Source organism: Nomascus leucogenys, chromosome 21 (assembly GCF_006542625.1).
Source record: "Nomascus leucogenys isolate Asia chromosome 21, Asia_NLE_v1, whole genome shotgun sequence".
In the NCBI taxonomy this organism is placed as follows: Eukaryota; Metazoa; Chordata; class Mammalia; order Primates; family Hylobatidae; genus Nomascus; species Nomascus leucogenys.
The window spans coordinates 30137666-30162470 of record NC_044401.1 but is presented as its reverse complement, the minus strand read 5'-3'; the positions used below and the strand labels follow the sequence as shown (position 1 = coordinate 30162470).

The following is a 24805-nucleotide window of genomic DNA, read 5'->3' as shown; positions in this document are numbered from 1 at the left end:
GTTAAGGAGAGTCCCCAAGGGTTTTATACTGAGCATCTGGAAGAGTTGCTACTAACCAAGACAGCAAGAGAAGCAGGTTTGGAGGAAGCAGCAGAAATATGTTTTTGGACATGTTACGTTTGAGATGCGTATTAGACATCCATGCAGAAATGTTAAGTAGATAGTTGTGTTTATATGTATAGGATCCCAGAATAGGTAAGTTTGGAAGTCATGAGGAGATATACGTACATAGTAAGAAATGCCATGAGAGTACACATAGAGGAGAAAGACATCCAAGGACTGGGTCTAGGATAGACAACAAATTTGTTGAAATTATGGCAAGAAACCTTTTCCAACATCCAGGGCCTCAGGATGTGACTGTATTCGAGATAAGGGCTTTAAAGAGGTAACTAAGATAAATTGAACTCATGAGATTGGGCCTCAAACCAGTATGACTGGTGCCCTTATCAGAAGAAGAGATTAGGGTGCCAACACACAGAAGAAAGACCTCATGAAGAGATGAGAAAAAAAACAGCCATCTGCAAGCCAAGGAGAGAGATCTTAGAAGAAATAACCATGCTGACACCTTGATCTGGGACTTCGAGCCTCCAGAAGTGAGAAAAATACATTTCTGTTGTACAAGCCACCCAATAATTAGTAGTGGCCTGAGATTTTCTAGACTTCTTAAGGGGCTTACTTCTGGCTTCAACTTTCTATTATTATTACTACTATTTGTAATATTAAGACAAAGGTAGAGAATGAAATTAAGCCAACTGCTTAAGTGATTATATATTAGATATAATTGTTCCTTAATATTAACAATTTACATATACACTCACCAAAAATGAAAAAAATGGTCTCTACTTAGTATTCTATGAGAATAACTATTTATGTAGGAGGATATCTAGTTTCCTCTATCATCTGTTTCCAGTCAGGAATGACTTTTCTAGTGACATATTTTATTTAGGCTCTGGTTCACTAGCTTCAAAAATATCCAATGCTTAGGATTAAATCTAACAAAAGATCAGCATGACCTCTACAAAATAATTGCCAAAACATTACTGAGATAAAGATCTGAATAAATGCAGTAATAAACCATAGTTAGAAAGCCTCAATATTATAAATATATTAATTTTATAAACCATAGCCTCAATATTATAAATGTATTAATTTTTCACAAATTGATCAAAATTATTTCAGTTGAATTTAGGTGGAAATTGGATTCTAAAATTTATATATAACATACTCTTCAATACATAAAACAATAAAAACCAGACATCTTAAACGATCACATATCAAATATACATAACTGCAGTAATTAAGATTAGTGGTGTTGTAAGGACAGGAAACTAGCACAATAGAACAAAACAGAGACCCTAAAAAGATACTCACGCAGAAATAGTCACCTGATTTATAATCAACATGCCATCACTATGCAAAGGGGGAAGTTATTCTTTTTATGAATTGCTCCAGAAAAATTTAATTTCATTGGGGAGAAATATGAATCTTGATTCCTACCCCATAGCATGGGGAAAAAAATCAATTCCAGATAGATCATAATCCTAAATGTAAGAAGATAGCAATAAAGCATCTAGAAGATAACCTACTTCATGACCTTGGGGTAGGCCAAAGTTTTTTAAACAGGACAAAAAGAGGGAAAAAAAGATAAAGATGGACTTGAATACAGCTAAGAACTTCTAACAACCAAACGATTATTTAAGAATGTTAAAGTTAAGCCATAGTTACAAGATGGTTGCAATACATCTAGCTGATGAAACGCTTGTATCCAGAATATATCAAAAAGCTCTAAAACTAAAAAGAAAATCCAGTTAAACACAAAATGAAGAAAAGACTTGAACCAATATTTCACAAAAAAGGATAGGCAGTAGCTAATAAGCATAAAAAAAGTTTACAACCTCATTAATCCTCAGAAAAAGACAAGTTAAAACCACAATGAGGTATCACTGCACATCTAAGAAAATAGTTAAAATTTAGGAGGCTGACAATTCCAAGTGTTTGTGACAATGACAAGCAAGTGGAAATCCTACACTTTGCTGATGAGAGTGTAAAAAGGTTTAAATTCATTGGAAAACTGTTTAGCAGTATCTGCTAATTGGGACACTCAATACTCTTTCATTAAGCAATTTCATTGCTTTCTATTTACTCAATAGAAATGTGTATGTATATATATTCTCCAAAAGAAAAATAGAAGAAGGCTCCTAGCAGCATTATTTTTAATGAAGCAAAAACTGAAAACAACCGAAGTGTCCATCAGTAATAAAATGAATAAATAAACTGTGGTATGGTCATATCATACAATACTACACAACAAGAAGAAGCACTAACTACTATCGCATGCAACAATATGAAACTCACTATCATAATGTTGAGCAAAAGAAGCCAAGCGCAATAGAATGCATACACATTACACCACATTATTCCATTTTTCAAATACCAGTAAGCTAATCTAGATTGATAGAAGTTAGTATAGTGGTTACATTTTGTGGAGGTTGGAGTGATAATGTTTTGGAGGAGACATAGGGATACTTATTATTTTGACTGTTCATAGTGTCCTACAGCCTGATCTGAGGAGTGGTTTATAATATTTTTCCTTTATAAAAATTCACAAAAGCTGTGCAGTGATGAATTATGTATTCTTCAATACAGTTTTGTTCTTCAATGAAAGTATTTGTCCAGGACTGGTATGGTGGCTCACACTTATTACCCCAACTACTTGGGAGGCTGAGGTGGGAGGATAGCTTGAGGCCAGGAGTTTGAAACCAGCCTGAGCAACATAGCAAAACCCCATCTCTGAAAAAAAATTAAAAATTAGTTGAACTTGGTGGTATACGTCTGTAGTCCCAGCTACTCAGGAAGCTGAAGCAGGAGGATTTCTTGAGCCCAGGAGTTCAAGGCTGCAGTGAGCTATGATCACGCCAGTGCCAATCTAGCTTGGGCAACAGAGTGAGAACCCATCCCAAACAAACAAAAAAAAAAAGTTTGTCTAAAAAAAAACACCAAGAAAAAGAAATTGGTGCCATTTACGTTAATTGTTGGCTTAGACTCATCCAAATTCTCTACTCAAAACCTTTTTTCACTGACATTTTCACTGCCCCTTAATTTTTAAAATATATATATTTTCTTTTTCCTCATGAGTATATAGGTTGGTTAGTAGCAACAGAAACTTTGTGCAGCCTGCACAAAGATACAATTGCTATCATAATAAATTGTAGAATGTTGGGATGCTCCCTTTGACAATACTGACAGTCATTGAAACATATTTTTGAAATGAATTTCTTCTAAAGAATGTTATTACAGTTTGTCTGTGTTTTGTGTGAATGTGAGAGCAATGTAAATCCCATTCAAGGAGGACTCAAAGGTGTAACCTTTTCTAAAGACTTTATTTAGCAAAAAAAAAAAAAAAATGGAAACTATCATTCTAATCTTTGGAGAAATTGGCACAAAGGTAGCATTTTTTAAAGCTTTGAAGTAGAATGTTTGAAGACTAAAATGTGGTGCCTATGAATGAACATTTGGGTGATAAACTGCAAGGAACACAGAGATACGATATTAAGTCAGGACGGTGATTCCTGTTGGAGGAAAAATGAAGGCAACTGGGATCAGGAGAAAAGGGGGACTTTAGGATGGTTGGCAAGGTTCAATTTCTTGACCTGGATGATTGTTACAAGAATGTTCACCTTATAAGGATTAATTGAACTATACATTATTGTGTTGTGCATTATTTTACAGAAAAAAGAGAAAAAATAAAATAAAATACTAAATTGTCACTTGGGAAAAAAAGTGTTCCAATATATAATTCAGTGTAAAAATACCAAAGGTTAAGACTATAGAGTAACTTTTGAAAATTGGTCTTCTGAAACTAACTATAATTGAAGTTTTTTATGTATAAGGCCTTATGTGAAACTTGCCTGCCCTTCTTTATCTGTATTGATATCAAACTGTATGTGTTGTCAAAAGCAAGCACTTTCAAGAAAGTGGAAATAATATGATTGAACAAGTCATTATATGACTATTTTGATAAATATTTCTGTAATTCCTATAGAACAAAGAAAGAGAATAATTTTTATAATGTTTTCTCACGTTCAATTTTGAAATAAAAATCTTTTCTTGTTGACAGTCTCCTGATAAATAATGCTGCCTACCAAACTAAACTGTAGTTAATGAAAATTTTTTTTTACTTTTTTCTTTTTCTTTATTTCAATAGGCTTTTGGTAACAGGTGGTATTTGGTTACATGAATAAGTTCTTTAGTGGTGATTTCTGAGATTTCAGCGCACCCATCAACCACGCAGGATACACTGTACCCAATATGTAGTCTTTTATTCCTCGCCCCCCTCTCACTCATGCCCCCGGGTCCCCAAAGTTCATCGTATCATTCTTATGCCTTTGCATCCTCATAGCTTAGCCTCCACTTGTGAGTGAGAACATATGATGTTTGGTTTTTCATTCCTGAGTTACTTCACTTAGAATAATGGTCTCCAGTTCCATCCAGGTTGCTGCAAATGCCATTATTTTGTTACTTCTTATGGCTGAGTAGTATTCCATGGTATATATATACCACATTTTCTTTAGACACTCGTTGATTGATGGGCATTTTGGCTGCTTCATATTTTTGCAATTGCCAATTGTGCCACTATAAACATGCATGTGTGACTATCTTTTTTTATATAATGACTTCTTTTCCCCTGGGTAGATACCTAGGAGTGGGATTGCTGGGTCAATTGGCAGTTCTACTTTTGGGTCTTTAAGGAATCTCCATACTGTTTTTCACAGTGACTGTACTAGTTTACATTCCCACCAACATGTAAAAGTGTTCCCGTTTTACCACATCTATGCCAACATTTATTTTTTTTTGATTATTGGTCATTCTTGCAAAAGTAAGGTGGTATTGCATTGTGGTTTTGATTTGTATTTCCCTGATAATTAGTGATGTTGAGTGTTTTTTCATGTTCATTGGCCATTTGTATATCTTCTTTTGAGAATTGTCTATTCATGTCCTTAGCCTACTTTTTGAAGGGATTGTTTTTTTCTTGCTGATTTTTTTTAGTTCCTTGTGCATTCTGGATATTAGTCCGTTTTGGATATATATTTAAACACACCAAAAAATATGAAATTAACATATCTATGTTTTCATAATTAAAAAATAAAAATGTCATTTTGTCTAAAACAAAATTGATTTGAAAAATCATGTTCAGGCATAGAAAATTCATGAGATGTTCTAAAGGTAAAAGCCACCATAGTCCCCATTTATCCTAGAAATATTCACACCATATCCACCACAAGAAAGACTCTTGTTTAAAAGGTATATAGGAAAGTCATTGCTCTCAAAAACCTACAGCTTAAAGGAATAAAGTAAATATTACTTAAATAGATTGAAGGCAATAGAGTAAAACAAAATCATAATACTAGAATTAAATATAGGTAAGTAATAACAGTTTCTGAATGGAGAAGTACCTTCTCAAGATGAAAGCAATGGAATATTAAAGAAAGAATAATTTTTGATAAGGTTTTTAACCAAAATAAAGAGCCATCAGTAGACTGATTATATGTTGGAATACAAATTAGTATAAGTTTCTGTCTGGAAACAATTTGAAAGTATGTGTTGAATTTATTCTTTTAAATTTATGTTCTAATAAATTTGAACTAATATTTCCATTTCAAGTCATCTATCCTAAGAAAATAATCAGAATTTGGAAAAATACTTTTTCGAATCTTTCCATAAGTGTTATACCAACACATATAGAACATAAAAGTATAATTGGCAACCTATCTATTGAGAAGTTTCCCATCAGAGATTTTATTCAAGTTGATATTTGAAATGTTGACTTATATTACTATTAATCTATCATAAGAGATTCTGATACAGTGATACTTTATGTAGAACAGTTCAATAAATACCATGTAAGAAAACAAAAAGAAGTAGATTGATATCACTTAAATTAAAAACCAGTGAATTTTCTATTTTGTGGAAAATAACCATATTGCTAAGTTATTATTATGAAACGTGTGTGCAGCTAGCTAGAGCTAGTAGGAAAGTCTTCTCAGTACCTTATTCCCAGAGATTCTGATGTGTTTTCTTAAATATATTCTGTTAAATGTTTCCCAATTGGGATAAATGTCACTGTGGTATTTTTAATCATAGTAATATAATTAGTTTCCAAGAACTATCTGGTAACGTAAATGTATTTGGAGATTGTAATGTAGTTTCTGTATTTTGAATAAAATTCTATTTAGAGAAAGAATTTTAGAAATATTTAGAGTCATGTCCATTTCCCCTTTCTAAATCTGGCACCCTACATTCTAATTTCAATAGGTTTCATCAGAACCTCGTTTAGCAGATGCTCAATCGGTGTCTACAGAATGAATGGATGAATAAACTTGTGTGGGTGTTTGTGAATCTTTAAGATTTAGTGCTCATCTGTTTCTTAAACTTGCTGTTTCTCAGTTAAAGTGTCTTTCACCTGCTGAAGAGAGATTAATCTTGTAGAAATTCTCATCTGGCAATGGTTTATTTTGTTCTTTTTAGAGGAAAACCTTTCTAAAGAAATTAATTTAACAAAAGATAAAAACATATTTGTGCATTGGAAGTGTTTGCACAGGTTATTTTATGTTTTAGTAGGGTAGTAGATATAATTAATGTTCTTAAATATCCAGTTCTTTCCCACTTCTGTGAATGAGGAAGCTTATACTGCTTCATTTCTTGGAGTTAGTCATGGTCATGTAACTAATTCTAGTAAATGAGATGTGAGGGAATATGCGAGTCACCAGCGGTAAATACTAGTGCCCAACTCTCTAGCCCATTCTTCCCCTGCTGTGCAAAGGAGATAGCATATGATGTGGAGTGGCTATATGGAAAAGAATCCCGGTCAAATCATGTTGAACATGTACAGTGAGCAAGAAATAAGTTGTGTTGCTTTAAGCTACTGAAATTTTGGTGGTTTGTCACCACAGTATAACCTAGCCAATGTGCTTCAGTATACCTCTGGTCAGTATCTAATTACAAAATCTTTCTTCATGACCACACATACTTCCATTAACGGTGAAAAAAGTCAACTCGTTAAGTGCTCATGATATGCTTCCTCTGCTTAATATAAAAGCAGAACAACTCACTGATACGCATTGAAAAGACAGTGCATCAGATCAGTTTCCCATTCTCTTTCCCTTTAGAAGCCTACTAGTAACAAACACTTTGTAGAAATTCAAGGGGCTTGGAGATACAAAATCAGTTTTACTAGAAAGAATAAGTTCAGCTGCATAAAACAGAAATAAAAAATAAGATTTTCTAAACCATGATAGAAGTTTATTTTTTCTTTTATGTAAAGAAGCTAAGCTTGAAACCTAGGTCTAAACTGACAGCGCCACAGTGTCTTTAGAAATCCATGCTTCTACCTTTCTGCTATATTCCTCCATTCATGGCTTTATTTTCAAGGTCTCTCAGTTGGTATAAGAACTGCTGATGCTCCAGCCATTACACTGGCATGCAGGTCTTCAGCGGGAGAAAGAGGAAAATGACAAAAGAGTATACTATCCAGCTTTTTTTAAGCATACTCCATGGTCTTTTATTCTTCTTATTTGATTAATACATGTCAACTGATTAACAGATTAATCTATTCTTAATACAGACTAACTACAATCTGTACCATACTTCCTGCCAAAATTCTATCCTATGTTGTCTATAATAATTTTCTATATTAAATATTCTTTAAACTGTTTAAATATCTAATCTTATCCCTTCTTATTCTTCATATGCATATTGATATTACTCTCCTAAGTATACCTTCCCTTTTTTCTTGATAAATTTAAAGGAGCTTTTTATCCCAAATTCTTTGGCACCAATTACAACTTGAAACTTTTCCTGCATTGTATGAAAGGAGAAAAGGTTACCGCACTCCTTAACAAGGATGGAAGAGGCCCTCGGGCATGACAAGACACATATGGTTAAGACATTGCCACCTGTTTTGTGGCATCTAACCATCATTTTTTTCAGACTTGAAACCAACAAAGATCAAAAAAGACAATTACATAATAGTAAAGGGTTCAATTCAACAAGAAAACCTAACTATCGTAAATATATATGCACCCAACACAGAAGCACCCAGATTCCTAAAGCAAGTTCTTAGAAATCTACAAAGAGACTTAGACTCACACACAATAATACTGGGAGACTTCAACACTCCACTAACAGTATTAGACAGATCACTGAGGCAGAAAATTAACAAAGATATTTAGGACCTAAACTCAACATTGGACCAAATGGATTTTATAGACCTCTACAGAACTCTGCACCCAAAAACAACAGAATATAAATTCTTCCCATCACTACATGGCCCATACTCTAAAATTGAACACATAATCAGACATAAAACAATCCTCAGCAAATTCAAAAGAACAGAAATCATGCTAAACATACTCTTGGACCCCAGTGCAATAAAAATAGAAATCAATACTTTAAAAATTGCTTAAAACCATCCAAATACATGGAAATTAAACAACCTGCTCCTGAATGACATTTGAGTAAATAATGAAATTAAGGCAGAAATCAAGAAGTTCTTTGAAACTAATGAGAACAAAGATACAACATACCAAAATCTCTGGGACACAGCTAAGGCAATATTAAGATGGAAATTTATAGCACTAAATGCCTACATCAAAAAAGTGAGAATAATCTCAAATTAACTACCTAAGATCACAACTAAAAGAAATAGAGAAGCAAAAGCAAACTAAAAGCTAGCAGAAGACAGGAAAACAAATCAGAGCTTAATCGAAAGAGATCAAGACACGAAAAAACACTCAAAAGATCCACAAATCTAGGAGCTTGTTTTCTGAAAAAAATAACAAGATAGGCCACTAGCTAGACTAATAAAGAAGAAAAAAGAGAAGATCCAAATAAACACAATTAGAAATGGCAAAGGGGATGTTACCGCTGACCACACAGAAATACAAACAACCATCAGAGACTACTATGAACACCTCTGTGCTCACAATCTAGAAAACCTAGAAGAGATGGATAAATTCCTGGACACATATACCCTCCCGAGACAGAACCAAAAAGAAATTGATTCCCCGAATAGACAATTAACAGGCTCCAAAACTGAATCAGTAATAAATAGCCTATCAGGACTGGACCAGTTGTACAAAGAGCTGTTACAAAGAGAGTTAACGTTTCTACTGAAACTATTTCAGAAAATTGAGAAGGGATATGAGGCCAGCATTATCCTAATACCAAATACCAAAATCTCCTTGAGCTAATAAAAAAAAAAACTTTAGCAAAGTTTCAGGATACAAAATTAATGTGCAGAAATCACTAGTATTGTTATAAACCAATGACAGCCAAGATGAAAGTCAAATCAGGAAGGCAGTCTCATTCACAACTGCTGTGATAAAATACCCAGGAATACAGCTAACCATGGAGGTGAAAGATCTCTACAAGTAGAACTACAAAACACTGCTCAAAGAAATCAGAGATGATACAAACAAATGGAAAAACAGTCCATGCTCATGGATAGAAAGAACCAATATCATTAAACTGGCCATACTGATCAAAGCAATTTACAGATTCAATGCTATTCCTGTCAAACCACCTATGACATTCTTCACAGAACTAGAAAAATAAACTATTTAAAAGTTTGTATAAAGTTAAAAAAAAAAAAAGTCTGAATAGCCCAGGCAATCCTAAGCAAAAAAAAAAAAAAAACAAAGCAGGAAGCATCATGCTACTAAACTTCAAGCTACACTACAGGGCTACAGTAACAAAACAGCATGGTACTAGTACAAACACAGACACATAGACCAATGGAACAGAGTGGAGAGCCGAGAAATAAGGCTGCACACCTACAATCATCTGATCTTTGACAAAGCTGACAAAAATGAGTAATGAGGAAAGGACTCCCTATTCAATAAATTGTGCTGGGATAACTGGCTAGTCATATGCAGAAAATTGAAATTGGACCCCTTCCTTATGCCACATACAAAAATCAACACAAGATGGATTGAAGACTTAAATGTAAAACCTAAAAAACTATAAAAATCCTGGAAGACGACCTAGGCAATATGATTCAGGACAGAGAAATAGGCAAATATTTTATGATGAAGACCTCAAAACAATTGCAACAAAAGCAAAAATTAACAAATGGGACCTAATTGAACTTAAGAGCTTCTGCACAACAAAAGAAACTATCTAAACAGAGTAAACAGACAATCTACAGAATGGAAGAAAATTTTTGCAAACCATGTATCTGACAAAGGTCTAATATTAAGCATCTATAAGGAACCTAAAAAAACATTAAAAGAAAGAAAGTAGTCCCATTAAAAAGCAGACAAAGGGCATGAACAGACACCTTTCAAAAGAAGACATACATGTGGCCAACAGTGATACCAAAAAAAGCTCAACATCACTGGTCATTACAGAAACGCAAATCAAAACCACCATGAGAGACCCAGTAGCACCAGTCAGAATGGCTATTAAGAAAAAGTGAAAAAATAACAGATGCTGGTGAGGTTGCAGAGAAAAAGGAGCACTTATACACTGGCAGTGGAAATTAGTTCAATCATTGTGAAAGACCATGTGGCAATTCCTCAAAGACCTAAAAATAGAAATACCATTTGACCCAGCAATCCCATTACTGGATATATACACAAAGAAATATAAATTGTTCTGTTATAAAGACACATGTATCCATACGTTCATTGCACCACTATTCACAATAGCAAAAAAAAAAAAAAAGGAATCAAGTGCCCATCAATGGCAGACTGGATAAAATAAATGTGGTACAATAAATACACCATGGAATACTATGCAGCCATACAAAAGAAGGAGATCATGTCCTTTGCAGCAACATGGGTAGAGCTGGAGACCATTATTAGTAAACTAACATAGGAACAGAAAACCAAATATCACAGGGATCATGGCAGACAGGAGGCAGGACTAGATTGCAGCTCTGACTTGGACGGACAGAGCAGCATGTGGAGGCTCGCATCATGAATTTTTGCTCCAGAACGACTGAAAGAATAAATCAGGAAACCTGAGAGGCTCCACAGACCCCCTGAAGGAAGCGGATTGCTCCTGCAGGACCCAGCAGACACCAGAAATACTGTGATGCCCAAGCTGTGGAAGTGGGAAAGGGAGATGGCCGGAAGCTGAAGGCCTAGATTACAAGAGAAGATTTTGACCTTACCTGGAGCTGAGTCAATTTAGAGAGCCCAGCATAATACAGGGGTAGAGGAGGCAGCAGGAAAACCCCCGGAAGCTCGCTGGGTCCCCTGCCAAGCTGTTTTTGCCTGACCTCACAGAGGACCTTCAGGAGGGCGGCCAGAGGCACTGGGAAAAGGCCACAGGGAGAAGGAAATCTCCAGCTGAATTTTGTAACAATTAGAACTGATAGAGAAGCCTCCTGGCCAGAACTCCGCAGAGGTCATGAATCCAATATGCAGATTCCACGGGCAGGGGAAGGATCAAAGCCCTTTTCTTTCACAGCTGAGGCGGTATCCTGGGGCAAGTTCTCAAGCCCTGCTCACCCACGGCCCAGAAACACACAGTGCTGTTAGAGGAGGCACGATGCAGGTCAGACCAGCCTTTCTGATTGTTTAGGAGACAGGTGAGGCCTGTGACTGCCAGCTTTCCCCCACTTCCCTGACAACCTGCATGACTCAGCAGAGGCAGCCATAATCCTCCTAGGTACACAATTCCATTGACCCGGGAACCTCACCCCCATCCTCCACAGCAGCCCCAGCAAGACTGTCCAAGGAAAGTCTAAGTTTAAACACACCTAGCCCTGCCCCCACCTGATGGGCCTTCCCTACCCACCCTGGTAGCTGAAGACAAGGGGCATATACTCTTGGGAGTTCTAGGGCCCCACCCACCACTGTTTCCTCCCCATACTACCACAACTGATGCTCTCTGGAAAGCACCACCCCCTGGCAGGAGGCCAACCAGCACAAAAATAGAAGATTAAATCACCTAAGCTAAGAACCCTCACAGAGCCTATTTCACCCCCCACCACCTCCACTAGAACAGGTGCTGGTATCTGCGGCTGAGAGATCCAAGGATTGGTCACATCACAGGACTCTGCTGTGCAGACGACCAACCCCCAGTACCAGCCCAGAGCCAGGTAAATTTGGTGGGTGGCTAGACCCATAAGAGAGATAACAATCACTGCAGCTCATCTGTCAGGAAGCCACATCCATAGGAAAAGGGAGAGAGTACTACATCAAGGGAATATACTGTGGGACAAAAGAATCTAAACAACAGCCTTCAGGCCTAGACCTCCCCTCTGACAGAGTCTACCCAAATGAGAAGGAACCAGAAAACCAACTCTGGTAATATGACAAAACAAGGTTCTAAAACACCCCCAAAAAAATCACACTAGCTCACTAGCAGTGAATCCAAACCAGGAAGAAACTCCTGAATTACCTGAAAAAGAATTTGGGAGGTTAGTTATTAAGCTAATCAGGGAAGCACCAGAGAAAGGCGAAGCCGCAAGGAAACCCAAAAAAATGATACAAGAAGTGAAGGGAGAAATATTCAAAGAAATAGACAACATAAAGAAAAAACAATAAAAACTTCAGGAAACATTGGACACACTTATAGAAATGCAAAATGCTCTGGAAAATCTCACCAATAGAACTGAACAAGTAAAAGAAAGAAATTCAGAGCTTAAAGACAAGGCCTTTGAATTAACCCAATCCAACAAAGACAAAGAAAAAAGAATGAGAAAATATGAACAAAGCCTCCAAGAAGTCTGGGATTATGTTAAACAACCAAACCTAAGATAATTGGTGTTCCTGAGGAAGAAGAGAAATCTAAAAGTTTGGAAAACATATTTGGGGGACTAATCAAGGAAAACTTCCCCAGCCTTGCTAGAGACCTAGAAATCCAAATACAAGAAGCACACAGAACACCTGGAAAATTCATCGCAAAAATATTATTGCCTAGCCACACTGTCATCAGGTTATCTAAAGTTAAGATAAAGGAAAGAATCTTAAGAGCTGTGAGACAAAAACACCAGGTAACCTATAAAGGAAAACCTATCAGATTAACAGCAGATTTCTCAGCAGAATCCTTATAAGCTAGAAGGGATTGGGGCCCTATCTTCAGCCTCCTCAAATAAAGCAATTATCAGGCAAGAAATTTGTATCCAGCTAAACTAAGCATCATACATGAAGAAAAGATACAGTCTTTTTCAGACAAATGATGACAGAATTCACCATTACCAAGCCACCACTACAAGAACTGCTAAAAGGGGCTCTAAATCTTGAAATAAATGCTGGAAACACATCAAAAAGGACCTCTTTAAAGCATAAATCACACAGGATCTATAAAACAAAAATACAAGTTAAAAAGCAAAAAAAAAAAAAAAAAGGTACACAGGCAACAAATAGCATGATGAATGGAATGGTACCTCATATCTCAATACTAACATTGAATGTAAACGGCCTAAAGGCTCCTCTTAAAAGATACAGAACTTCAGAATGAATAAGAACTCACCAACCATCTGCTACCTTCGGGAGACTCACCTAACACATAAAGACTCACATAATCTTAAAGTAAAGGGGTGGAAAAACACATTTCATGGACACCAAAAGCAAGCCAGGGTAGCTATTCTTATATCAGACAAAACAAATTTTAAAACAACAATGGTTAAAAGAGACAAAGAGGGACAGTCTATGATGGTAAAAGGCCTTGTCCAACAGGAAAATATCACAATCCTAAACATATATGCACCTAACACTGAAGCTCCCAATTTTACAAAGCAATTACTAATAGACCTAAGTAATGAGATAGCAACACAATAATACTTCAATACTCCGCTGACAGCACTAGACAGGTCATCAAGACAGAAAGTCAACAAAGAAACAATGGATTTAAACTATACCCTGGAACAAATGGACTTAACAGCTATATACAGAGCATTCTATCCAACAACCATAAATACACATTCTATTCAACAGCACACGGAACTTTCTCCAAGATAGACTACATGATAGAGCACAAAACGATTCTCAATTTTAAGAAAACTGAAATTATATCAAGCACTCTCTCAGACTACAGTGGAATAAAACTGGAAATAAACTCCAAAAGGAACCTCCAAAACCATGCAAATACATGGAAATTAAATAACCTACTCCTTAATGATCATTGAGTTAAAAATATATCAAAGTTAAAATTAAAAAATTCTTCAAACCAAATGAAAGTAGTGAGAAAACCTATCAAAACCTCTGGGACACAGTCAAGGTGGTGCTAAAAGGAAAGTTCATAGCCCTAAATGCCTACATCAAAAAGTCTGAAAGAGCACAAATTGACAATCTAAGGTCACACCTCAAGAAAATAGAGAAACAAGAACAAACGAAACCCATACCCAGCAAAAGAATGGAAATAACCAAGATCAGAGCAGAACTAAATGAAATTGGAGCAAAAAAAAACAAAAGTTAAATGAAACAAGAAGCTGGTTCTTTGGAAAGATAAGTAAAACTGATAGATCGTTAGCAAGATTAACCAAGAAAAGAAGAGAGAAAATCTAAATGAGGTCAATAAGAAATGAAACGGGAGACATTACAACGGACACCACAGAAATGCAAAAGATCATACAAGGCTACAATGAACAACTTTATGTGCATAAACTAGAAAACCAAGAATAGATGAATAAATTCTTGGAAAGATACAACCTTCCTAGCTTAAACCAGGAAGAATTAGATAACCTGAACAGACCAAAAACAAGCAGAGACTGAAATGGTAATTCAAGAATTAACAACAACAACAACAAAATGTCCAGGACCAGATGGATTCACAGCTAAATTTTACCAGACATTCAAAGATAAATTGGTACCAATCCTATTGACACTATTCCACAAGATAGAGAAAGAAGGACCCCCTCCCTAAATCATTCTATGAAGCCAGTATCACCCTAATACCAAAACCAGTAAAGGACATAACCAAAAAAGAAAATTACAGACCAATATCCCTGATGAACATAGACGCTAAAATCCTTTACAAAATACTGTCTAACAGAATCCAACAACATATCAAAAAGATAATTCATCATGAACAAGAGGGTTTTATACAGGGATGCAAGGATGATTTAACATAAGTCAATAAATATGATATACCACATTAACAGCATTAAAAACAAAAATCACATGATTATCTCCATAAATGCAGAAAAAAGCATTTGACAAAAATCTAGCATCTCTTTATGATTAAAACTCTCAGCAAAATTGATATATAAGGGACATACGTCAATAAAATAAAAGCCATCTATGACAAACCCACAGCCAACATATACTGAAAGAAGAAAAAATTAAAGCATTCCCTCTGAGAACTGGAAGAGGACAAGAATGTTTACTCTCACTACTCCTCTCCAACACAGTACTGGAAGTCCTTAGCCAGAGCAATCAGACAAGAGAAAGGAATAAAGAAAGGCCATCCAAATCAGTAAAGAGGAAGTCAAACTGTCGCTGTTTGCTGATGATATGATCATTTACCTAGAAAACCCTAAAGACTCCTCCAGAAAGCTCCTAGAACTGATAAAAGAATTTAGCAAAGTTTCCAGATACAAAATTAATGTACACAAATCAATAGCTCTTCTATACACCAAGAGTGACCAAGCTGACAATCAATCAAGAACTCAACCCCTTTTACAATAGCTGCAAAAAACATAAAATACTTAGGAATGTACCTAACCAAGGAGTCTAAAAACCTCTAAAGGAAAACTACAAAACACTGTTGAAAGAAATCATAGATGACACAAACAAATGAAAACACATCCCTTGCTCATGGATGAGTAGAATCAATATTGTAAAAATGACCATACTGATAAAAGCAATCTACAAATTCAGTGCAGTCTCCGTCAGAATACCAACCATCATTCTTCACAGAATTAGAAAAAAAAATCTAAAATTCATATGGAACCAACAAAGAGCCCACATAGCCAAAGGAAGACTAAGCAAAAAGTACAAATCTGGAAGCATCACATTACCTGATTTTAAACTATATTGTAAGGCTGTAGTCACCAAAACAGCATGGTACTGGTATAAAAATAGGCACATAGATCAATGAAACAGAACAGAGAACCCAAATGAACTCAAATGCTTACAGCCAACTGATCTTTGACAAAGCAAACAAAAACATAAAGTGGAGAAAGGACACCCTTTTCAAAAAATGATGCTGGGATAATTGGCTAGCCACATGTAGAAGAATGAAACTGGATCCTCATCTCTCACCTTATTTAAAACTCAATTCAAGATGGATTAAGGACTTAAATCTAAGACTTGAAACTATAAAAATTCTAGAAGATAACACTGGAAAACCCCTTCTAGACATTGGCTTAGGCAAAGATTTTATGACCAAGAACCTAAAAGCAAATGCAATAACAACAAAGATAAAATCCTGGGACTTAATTAAACTAAAGAGCTTTTGCACAGCAAAAGGAATAGTTAGCAGAGTTAACAGACAACCCACAGAGTGGGAAAATGTCTTCACAGTCTATTCATCTGACAAAGGGCTAACATCCAGAATCTACAACGAACTCCAACAAATCAGCAAGAAAAAAAACATTCCATCAAAAAATGGGCTAAGGACATGAATAAACAATTCTCAAAAGAAGATATACAAATGACCAACAAACATATGAAAAAATGTTCAACATCACTAATAATCAGGGAAATGCAAATCAAACCACGATATGATATCACCTTACTCCAGCAAGAATGGCCGTAATAAAAAAATCAGTAAATAGGAGATGTTGGCGTGGATGCCGTGAACAGGGCACACTTCTGCACTGCTGGTGGGAATATAAACTATTACAACCACTATGGAGTACAGCGTGGAGAGTCCTTAAAGAACTAAAAGTAGAACTACCATTTGATCCAGCAATCCCACTACTGGGTATCTACTCATAGGAAAGGGAGTCATTATACGAAAAAAATACTTGTACACGCATGTTTATAGCAGCACAATTTGCAATTGCAATAATGTGGAGCCAACCCAAATGCCCATCAATCAATGAGTGGATAAAGAAATTGTGTGAGATTTATATATATATATTTTATATATATATATTTATATATATAATATATATATATGATGGAATACTACTCAGCCATAAAAAGGAATGAATTAACTGCATTTGCGGCGACTTGAATGAGATTGGAGACTATTATTCTAAGTGAAGTAACTCAAGAATGGAAAAGCAACATCCTACATTCTCACTCATAAGTGGGAGCTAAGCTATGAGGATGCAAAGGCATAAGACTGACACGATGGACTTTGGGGACTCGGGAAAGGGTGGAAAGAGAGTGAGGGATAAAAGACTACAAATAGGGTACAGTGTATACTGCTCAGGTGATGGGTGCACCAAAATTTCACAAATCACCACTAGAGAACTTACTCATGTAACCAAACACCACCTGTTCCCCAATAATGTATGGAAATTAAAAAACAAGCATATCTCTGAAGATAAGCTACTGCAGGACCCCAGAGAAAATTTAAGAAAAATATTCTGCATGCCTCCCAGGATATAGGACATGGCACCTGTATTTTTTAAAAAATAAATTATATGGAAAAAAAATCATGACATGTAAGACAATAAGGTAGCTTTTGAGGGGAGTAGTTATTGGAAAGGAACATAAAAGGTGTTTCTGAAAGATTTTAAAAAAAGAAAACCAAATATCACATGCTCTCACTTATAAATGGGAGCTAAATGATTGCACACATGGACACAACAAGAGTAAGAACACACAATGGGGCCTACTTGAAGGTGGAGAGTGGGAGGAGGGAGAGGAACAGAAAAAATAACTATTGAATACTAGGCTTAGTATCTCAGTGACAAAATAATCTGTACAACAAACCCACATGATGTGAGTACCTATATAACAAACCCTGAACATCTGCCCCTGAACTAAAAATAAAAGTTTTTTTAAAAAATATACTTTTTCTAACTAAGATGATACTATGTCCTCTTGCTTCTCCTCTTTCTTTCTGACTATCCTTTCCTTAGGTTTTTAATTTACTATCTTACTATCTCACATATCCCCCTAAAGCTCAATACTTGGTCTTTAATGTAATTCTACATATTGTATACATGAGTCAAGTGTTTCATTATAACTGGAGAAATGAGCTTATCTTTCATATTTGTCGAACATCTACAAGTAGATGTCTATTGCTAGAGGTCGGGGGTGAATCATTAAAATTCAGATTAAACCATTTAACATATCAGAACATAATTCTGATTCTTGTGATAACAGCCTATATCAAAATTGAAAATGACAGGGCATCTAATGTTTAAATATATTGATTGGATTTACCTTACACTCTTTCATGTGAGAAGTAGATTATAATTTATCATAAGAATTTAGTTTCTGTTTGATATTAGCCACAAAAGCAAAATATTAACTAATGGATTATTGTATAGTTTATGTGCAAGGCAAGTTCCAGAAGGTCATAAACATTTTAACTTAAAATATAACATGCTTTTTTTCATACACATGATATAATTGTACACATTTATGGAGTACAGTGTGATAGATATATCCATACACATATATAATCTGTAATGATCAAATCAAGGTAATTAACATATCAATAACCTCAAACCATTATCATTTCTTTGTGTTGGGAGGATTCAAAACCATCTCTTTAGCTATTTGAAACTATATAATAAATAATTGTTAACTATCATCATTCTATGGTGATATAGAACACTAGAATCCTCCTATCTAGCTTATTTTTTTATTTGTTAACCAACATCTCCTTATCCTCTCTCCTCTCCACCCTTCCCAGGCTATTATAACAACTATTTGAATCTCTACTTCCATGATCAACTTGTTTACCATAAAAATATTAAGTGAAAACATGGCATTTGTCTTTCTCTGCCTTGCTTATTTTACTTAATAGAAAGCCTTCAAGGTTTATCCATGTTGCCAACAGTGATATAATCCACTTTTTAATGAATTTTATTCATCCATTCATCTTTTGATGGACACTGAGGTTGATTACATCTTTGCTGTTGTGAATACTGTTGCAATTAACATGGGAGTGCAGATATCTGTTTGACATACTGATTTCCTTTCTTTGGATACATACCCAGTAGTGGGATTGCCGGATCATATGGTAGTTCTACTTTTAGTTTCTTGAAGAAAGTTCATACTGTTTTCCATAATGGGCATACTAATTTACATTTCTACCAGCAATGTATAAGAGTTTCCCTTTCTCTCCATCCTACTTAGAATCTGTTATTTTTGTTTTTTGTGTAATAGCCATTCTAACTAGGATGAAATGATATGTCATTTTGGTTTTCATTTGCATTTTCCTGATTAGTGATGTTGAGCATTTTTTCATATACTTCTTGGCCATTTATAGGTATTTTTTCAGAAATTTTATTTACATCAGTGCCCATTTTGAAATCAGATTTTTTTCTTTTGAGTTGTTTAGGTTTCTTCTATATGGTAAATATTAAGCCCCTGTCAGATGAATTGTTTGCAAATATTTTCTCCCATTCTGCAGATTTCCTCTTCACTCCAGTAATTGTTACCTTTGCTGTGCAGATGTTTTTTAGTTTGTGTAATCCCATTTCTCTGTTTTTGCTTCTGTTACCTGTACTTTTGAGATCTTATTTATAAAATTCATAAAGTTTTTGCCCAGGCCAATGTCCTGCAGCATTTACTTTATGTTTTCTTCTAGTCATTTCACAGTTTTGGGTCTTACATGTAAGTCTTCAACCCATTTTGAGTTAATTTTTATATATAGGGAGAGATGGGGTCTAGTTTCATTCTTCTTCATGTGGATATCCCCTTTTTCCAGCAACATTTATTAAGACTGTCCCTTCCCCAGCACATGTTCTTGGAGTATTTATCTGTCTGTTGGCGTAAATCTGTGGATTTATTTCTGTGTTCCCTATTCTGTTCCATTGGTCCATGTATCTTTTATTATGCTAGTGCTATGTTGTTTTGGTTACTATAGCTTTTTAGAATATTTTAAAGTCAGGTAGTATGATGCCTCCAGCTTTGTTATTTTGCTCAGCATCCCATTAGCCATTTGAAGTCTTTTGTGGTTTCCATATGAATTTTAGAATACATTTTTATTTCTGTGAATCATGTTATTAGTATTTTAAGAAGGATCACATTGAATCTGCAGGTCTCTTGGGGGACATGATCATTTTAACAATCCATAAACACATGATGTTTTTCCATTTTGGGGTCTTCATCAATTTCTTTCATCAGTGTTTTATAGTTTTTATCTGAGATTTTTTTGGTCCTTGATTAAATTCATTGCTGGATATTTTTGTAGCTATTATAAATGAAATTGCTTTCCTGTTTTTTTTAACTAGCTTGTTAGTGGTTTCTAGAAATGTTACTGATTTTTGAATGTTGATCTTGTACCCTGCAATGTTACTGATTTTTTCTCAGTTATAAGAGTTTATTGATGGAATCATATATGACCTTCATTGTTTTGAAGTATGTTTCTTTCATACCTACTTTGTTAAGAGTTTTTATAATAAAGAGATATTAAATTTTAGCAAATGCTTTTTCTGCTTCTGTTGAGAAGATCTTATAATTTTTCTCCTTCCTTCTATTTATGTGATATATCACATTTATTGATTTGCATGTGTTGAACCAATCTCGCATCTTTGGGATATATCCCGTTTGATCATGGTGTATACCATTTTTGAAGTGCTGTTGGATTTGGCTTGCTAGTATTTTGTTGAGGATGTTTGCATCTCTGTTCATTGAGGATATTGGCCTTTAGTTTTCTTTTTATTTTATGTCCTTGTCTAGTTTTGGTATCAGGGAATGCTGGCCTTGTAGAATAAGTTCGGAAGCATTCTCAACTGTTTGATTTTTTGAAATAGTTTAAGAAATACTGGTAGTAGTTCTCCTTTAAAATTTTGGTAGAATTCAGCAATAAAGCCATTTGGTCCTGGGCTTTTATTTTTTGGAAGACTTTTTATTAATGATTCAATCTCATTACATGTTCTTGGTCTGTTCAGGTTTTCTGTTTCTTCCTGTTCAGTGTTGGTAAAATTGTATGTGTCCAGGAACTTACTCATTTCAACTAGGTTTACCAATTTGTTGATGTATGGGGAATTTAATGTTTACTTGTAAGGTTCTTATTGATAGGTTAAGACTTGTATAATTTCATTAATTGTTTTTAGTTTGTTTTGCATAGCTTTTTTTCTTATTGCTTGTCTTTGCAGTTTTGTGACTTTCTGTAGTGACAAGGTTTGATTCTTTTCTTTCTCAGTTGTATGTCTGCTCTACCAGTGAATTTTATATTCTCATGTGTTTTCATGATGGTAGTTATTGTCCTTTTGCTTCCAGATCTAAGAGTTTCTTAAGTATTTCTTGTAAGGCTGGACTAGTGGTGACAAATTCCCTGTTTTTTCTTGTCTGGAAAAGACTATTTCTCCTTAGTTTCTGAAGGATAGCATTGCTGGGTACACTCTTCTTGGCTGTCAATATTTTTCTTTCTGCACTTTGAACATATTATCCATTGTCTCCTTGTATGTATGGTTTCTACTGAGAAATCTGCTGTCAGTCTAATGAGGGTTCCTTCATACGTGATTTGATGCTTTTCTGTTGCTATTTCTAGAATTCTCTCTTTGTCTTTTACTTGACAATTTGACTACAATGTGCCTCAGAGAGGACATTTTGGGGTTGAATCTATTGCAGAATTTATTAGCTTCTTGGATCTGGATGTTTCTAACTCTCTCAAGACTTAGGAAATTTTCAGCTATTATGTTATTAAATAGGTTTACTATGCTTTCTTAAATTTTTTTTTATTTTTAGTCTCTTCTCCTTGGAACTCTTATAATGTGAATATGGTGATCCCTAAGTCCCAAAGGTTTTATTCTTTCTTTTTTTTTTGTCTCTTCATGATTTCTTCAGCTGTAATCAACATCAGTGGTAACTGTAAATGCCTCAGTGACCTAGATTGTGGGTGTTTGTTGAGGCAGCAGTGTGGCTTTGTGAAGGAACAGGACTGCTGAGCAAGCCAGTTCTTTGGCTCTGGAAGACTCCACTGGTCAAGGGAGTGGGGCCACCAGTGGTGGCAGATGCTGGGCAGAACAGTCCTTGGGCTCTAGGGGGCACATACAACAGCTTTTCTGGTTGTGGAGGCTGTTGTGGGTGCTGGGTGGTCAGTTCTTGGGTTCTAGGGGATGTCATGTCAGTTACGTGGGTCTTGGAAATGACCTCCCAGCTGTACTGGACCACTTCTTTTTGGGGATGCAGGGCACTATGTAGCCTTAAGTGCTGTGGTCACATTTGTACCACTGATCTAGCTAGGGTCATGGTGTTCTGGCCTTTGGCATGGGCATAGTGAAATAAAAGGAGGCTCTTGGGAATGTGGAGATGCAGGGGCTCCCAGGTTACAATGCCCCATAACAGTGTCTCTGTTCTTAAAATAAAGTCACGCCATAGCAGCTTACATCTTGGAGAGTAAGCAGGACCCTGCATGGGTTTCTTCTTTGGAGTAATGCAGCCACTTGGACTCCAGGGATCTTCTTATATGGCTCAGGGCCTGCGTGGAGTGTGATCTTTTTCTGTAGCTATGATTGCAGGTATTGGCAGTGGTAATGAACACTGCTAGAGATCTCCCCTTTACCATTTCTCTACAATCTTGGCTTGGTGCTTTACTTCTCTCTCTATGCTGCCATCTTGAGTTTTTGTACTTCAGAAGGCTGTGTTGCTTCTTGCTGAATTCCAGTGTTCTCCCTTAGATACTTTACTTGAAATGTGGTTATGTATTTGTTGTTTTTGTCATTTTTTAGTGAAGAAAGACGAGCATTGGACACCTCCAGTCAGCTATCCTGATGACATCCATTACTTACATTTTGCTTTTCCTAAAAGCAGATACACTTATTTCATATTTTAAGACATAGGCTTAAATCAATCTTTTTTACAGAAATATAATTGTATTTATATATTCACATGCTTTTGACATTACTGAAGTGAAAGTAAGTCAGTGGATAAAGTTGGTATTAATAAGTCTTCTACCTTAAGTTATATACAAGATCCTTTTAAAAAATACTGCAGTTCATTCAGTATTGACTCTCAAGTTTAATAGGGACTTCAGATTAACTAAATATTTTAGACAGTAGGATATGCACAGAGATAAAACTCCACTTGGAACATATCTTTAACTATTTCACACTTGTCAGCACAGCATCATGTAGATGACTCTCCTATATGCTCCCATAGCATTCTATTTTTCTTTTTGTCAGAACACTAATAATAGCCTAAAGATTCATTTATTTACATGTCCCCTAATCTGTGAGCCTATTTTGATGAGATATTGTTCATTAATCTTTGTATTTTAGACAAAGCATCAATGCCTAATACCTAGTAAATTTCAAAGAAATCAGTAAATGAAAAAGTATTATTAAATAACATTGATTTCTTCTCTTTTAGTCCCTGGGAAAAACATTGCCCTCATATAGTATATACTGAAAGATGGTTTTATACCGAAAGATCTTTAAGCTAGAAAAAAATCATTGACTTCTACTGGTAAGATTTATTGTCACTGTACTCACTTGGGTTCATATTACTAAATTTTATAAAATGAAAAAAATATTGTTTCACTTAGGAAGAGTCGCTACCCATACCTGTTCAACAATTGGGAAGACAGGGTGATAGGTAGGGTATCCTGGCACTGCTGTCTTCTCGTCCGAAGATTAATCAGTAACATATTTCTCCTCAGGATCTACTAAGAAACGTAAGTTAGTTAAAATGGCCCAGAATTAAGTCTGAGAATTGGGACAGGTGACAAGAAGGGCAACAATTGCTGCTTTGGTAGAATCTGCTGCCACTGCTTTGATGAAAAGAGAAAAAATGGCAGGGGAGTGGTGGAAAGCCACAGTGTAGGCTTTGTAGAGGACTCTCAGAAGACTTGCCCACGCTCAGAGATTCCGAACTGTCAAACAAAAAACTAGTACCATGGGTATATGCCACAACTTAAGTGTAGATCATCACCAGTGAGTCTGCAAAAGATGTAGTTACAATAAGTGCCTGAAATATAGCTGATGGACTAAAAGACAGTTATCTCCTGCAGCACTAGAGAAGACTGTGAAAGAAAGGGAAAAACAATACCCTTAATGTTGATCACATGTTGTTTCATGTTGATTACAGAAAAATATTTATTCATCTTAGTTTTAAATGTAAATATAACTTCTTAATATTTTAAAAATATGCTCAGCAGTCCATATATTGAATGTTCCCAGTGAAAAGAAGTGCATGTAATACAGATCCAGAAAATGTGTCTTAGAAAAATCAGGCTTCAATTGATCTCTATAGTCACACCAAAAAAATGTATATTATATTATTTGGGTTTCCTAAATGGTATATTATATTTAGAAATCTAAATAATCACATTTTATAGAGCTATCTTTATTTGAAAAATGAAAGAATATGAAGCTTGTAATATAAATTTATTCTGGCATTTCTTTCTAATCATTTATACCACCTCTACAAATACCAATCAAATATCTCAGCTAAACTATTGCATTTATTTATTTATGCAACACATACTTTTTCATGAATACCTGTACAAAGCATAGTGCTAGTTACTGGAGATACACAAGTAAATAAGACAGATGCTATCATTCTTCTCACAGGGAACAGTACATAAATATTAATACTAGTTAAATAATTTTACAGAGGATGATTCTGCAGTGCATAAAAATTTTTATATCATGGTAATCAAGAAATGTGTAAATAATCTCCATTGGTGGCTTAATAAACTTAATAAATGATTTCATAAATCACTCACTGTGCCTTAAATTGCCTGCCTGTACAAATATCAACAGTTTAATATCTTT

At 35.3% G+C, this 24805-nt stretch overlaps 1 protein-coding gene and 1 non-coding gene across 4 annotated transcripts in view; both read left to right on the top strand.

Moving 5' to 3' along the window:
• The window catches only part of HTR1F (5-hydroxytryptamine receptor 1F), a 187481-nt gene that overhangs the window by 106396 nt on the left and 56280 nt on the right, over positions 1 to 24805 (top strand). The gene's annotated exons all lie outside the window — the stretch shown is intronic.
• Positions 7857 to 7982, top strand: LOC115832205. Its single transcript, XR_004027641.1, has one exon. It is a non-coding gene; the product is annotated as a U6atac minor spliceosomal RNA (small nuclear RNA).